A 3585-nucleotide genomic window follows, 5' to 3' on the forward strand; every position below is an offset into this window, starting at 1 on the left:
AAACTGACCATGCTTTATTAGCAGTTTGAGATCAGACAAATAGAGTAAATTGGAACTGGGTATTGGGGTGCTGCTATAAAGATACCCAAAAGTGTGGATGCAACTTTAGAACTGAGTAATTGGCAGAGGTGGGAACAGTTTGGAGGGCTCAAAAGAAGACAGAAAGATGTAGGAAAGTTTGGTACTTCCTAGAGACTTGTTGAATGGCTTTGACCACAGCACTGATAGTAGTGTGGACAATGAAGTTCAGGCTGAGATGATCTCAGATGGAAATGAGAAACTTGTTGGGAACTGGAATAAAGGTGACTCTTGCTATGTTTTAGCAAAGACACTGGTGACATTTTACCCCTGCCCTAAAGATCTGAGGAACTTTGAACTTCAGAGAGATGATTTAGGGTACTTGGTGGAAAAAATTTCTAAGCAGCAAAGCATTCAAGATATGACCTGCATGCTGTTAAAAGCATTCGGTTTTATGTATTCACAAAGATATGGTTTGGAATGGGAACATATGTTGAAAAGGGAAGCAAAGCCTAAAAATTCCAAAAACTTGCAGCCTGAGGATGCAACAGAAAAGAAAATCCCTTTCCTGAGGAGAAATTCAAGTTGGCTGCAGAAATTTGAATAAGTGAGGAGAAGCCAAATCCTAATCACCAAGACAACAGGGAAAATGTCTCCAGGACATATCAGAGACCTTAGAAGCAGACCTCCCATCACAGGCATGGAGACAGGCCCAGGAGGAAAAAATGGTTTTGTGGGCCAAGCCCAGGGTCCCTGTGCTTTGTCCAGCCTAGGGACTTGGTGTCCTGTTTCCCAGTTGCTCCAGCCATGGATAAAAGGGGCCAAGGTACAGTTTGGGCCATGGCTTCAGAAGGTGCAAGCTCCAAGCCTAGGCAGTTTCCACATGGTGTTGAGCCTTGTGGTTCTGTGTGTCTTGTGGTTCTTGTGGTTCTGTGTTCTGTGCAGGTGCACAGAAGTCAAGAATTGAGGTTTGGGAACCTCTGCCTGGATTTCTGAGAATGTAAGGAAACACCTGGATGTCCAGGCAGAAGTTTGCTGCAGGGGTGAAGATTTCATGGAGAACCTCTGCTAGTGCAGTGCAGAAGGGAAATGTGGGGTGGAGCCCCCACACAAAGTCATTACTGGGGCATTGCCTAGTGGTGCTGTGAAAAGACAGCCACAGTCCTCCAAACGCCAGAATAGTACATCCACCAACAGCTGGCACCATGAGCCTGGAAAAGCTGCAGACACTCAATGTCAGCCTGGGAAATCAGCCAGCATGGGGACTGTACCCTGAAAAGCCACAGGGGCAGAGCTTCCCATGGCTGTGGGAGACCACTTCTTGAAACAGCATGACCTGGATGTGAGACATGGAGACAAAGGAGATCATTTTAGATCTTCAAGATATAGTTACAGCCTCACTGGACTTCAGACTTGCATGGGGCCTGTAGTCCCTTTGTTTTGGCCAATTTCTCCCAGTTAGAATGGGTGTATTTACCCAATGCCTGTTCTCCTATTGTATCTAGGAAGTAACTAACTTGCTTTTGATTTTACAGATTCATAGGTGGAAGGGACTTAAAGTTTTTAGCTTAAGAAACTTACAAACTTCACATACTCCAGAGATGACTGAAAAGTAATCTGAAGAGAATAGAAATGTTATGATATATAATAATATTGAAATGTTCCTGTTTCAGTGTGAGAAACTCAACAGGAAGAATCAAAAATTAATTATAAGATTCCTGAGGGGAATTTGGTTTGGTAAGATTTGTTACCCCATGATATTGTTTGTCTCTGTGTCTCCACGCAAATTTTATCATGAATTGTACTCCCATAATTCCAACGTGATGTGGGAGGGACCCGGTGGGAGATAATTTGAATCATGGGGACAGTTTCCCCCATATTGTTCTCATGGTGGTAAATAAGTCTCATGAGATCTGATGGTTTTATCAGAGGTTTTTCCTTTTGCATCTTCTCTAATTTTTCTCTTGCCACCACCATGTAAGAAGTGCCTTTCACCTCCCACCATCATTTTGAGGCCTCCCCAGTCATGCAGAACTATATGTCCAGTTAAACCTCTTTTGCTTCCCAGTCTCAGGTATGTCTTTATCAGCAGCATAAAAACGGACCAATATACCACATGAAACAAATCTTACCAAAACAATAATAAAACTTAAAAATGTGTGAAGAGGTTTTTGCAAACTTTCCGTAAGACATCTGGCTGAAACTTAGAAGAAAATGAGGCTATTATTGCACTTTATCTCTTGTAATAAGAACCCAGAGGTTAGGCCAACAAGTCTCCAGGAAAACACTTTCTGAAGTCCAACTAAAATTGATTTTCAATTTTTTAAAAAATAGCAAACTATAACAATTTGAATGTCATTATTTTGGATTTTGACTCATCTATATTCTCTAAATATTTATCAATATGAATTGATGTTATTAATGAAATAAGTGAAATGTATATTATAAGGAAAAATTCCAGACATAGAAACAAGAATATGCTTTAAAAATAGATTTTCACTCACCATGAAAATATTATTTAATTACAGTCTTAATTATTTATAGATAATTGCTATGAGCCAGACACTGGGAAATAAGTGTATAAATACGTGTTCCCCAGCTTTTCTGAAATTTCAGTCCAGCAGAAAAGACAGACATTTAATACATAATCATAAAAAGTATTAAAGTTTGAAATTCAATTAATACTTCCCATTTATTTCTATGTGTTCAAAAATGATAAAGAACTATTTGTAAAAGAGGCAATATAGGTTCTATTTTTATTTACTCACTTCATAACTGGTGTGAGAACTGTGAAAAAATGAACACCATATCTACCCCAGAAGTGACTGAAAGATGGATTTGAAATGTCGGAAAAGCATGTGATGTTTCCAAAGTTTATTTGCTTTGATTAAATGTTATTTGACTATCCAGGCTATTCTTTTTACTTAACATAGGTACTTGGAGAAATCGCATTACCACTCTGAACTTTAGATTCTTCTATGAAACAGAGATTACATTTTTCTCATAACGCTGATATGAGGATTAAATAAAAAATCATATCTAGTGCTAAACGCTATGCTAGAAAGTTTCCATAGGGTATGTCATTTAGTTCTTCCAATTATTTATAAAGTTGCTATTATCCCCATTTTGCAAATGAGGAAGGTGAGGTTCAGAGTGATTAAGTATTCCAACTTGTACACAGAGTCAGACACGAAATTGGGACATGAAAGAAAGTCCCTCTGATTCTATATCTTATTCTCTTTCCATTAAACCTTACTTCATGTCAAGCCTATTTATATTTTAAAAGGTTATCTTTAAAGATAATATATAACCCAAGAGATGAGACTCTACTGGGGAAATGCCTGATTCCATGACATGCTAATAAATGTCTGCCTGAAGTGAGTGTAATTCTACTTGGAAACAGGGAGGAAAGACTGGACATTTATTTGAAGCCATTCTCAGGCCTAAGAATCGCTAAGAGTGTTTTTTGAAATGTATTCCCCTCCTTTCTTCATTTAATAGTGATACCTGCAAGATTCTCTTTAGTAAAGCCAAAAGCAGTAGCTGTTGCCAAGAAAATATCCCACA

This window comes from Macaca mulatta, chromosome 2, assembly GCF_049350105.2.
Source record: "Macaca mulatta isolate MMU2019108-1 chromosome 2, T2T-MMU8v2.0, whole genome shotgun sequence".
In the NCBI taxonomy this organism is placed as follows: domain Eukaryota; kingdom Metazoa; phylum Chordata; class Mammalia; order Primates; family Cercopithecidae; genus Macaca; species Macaca mulatta.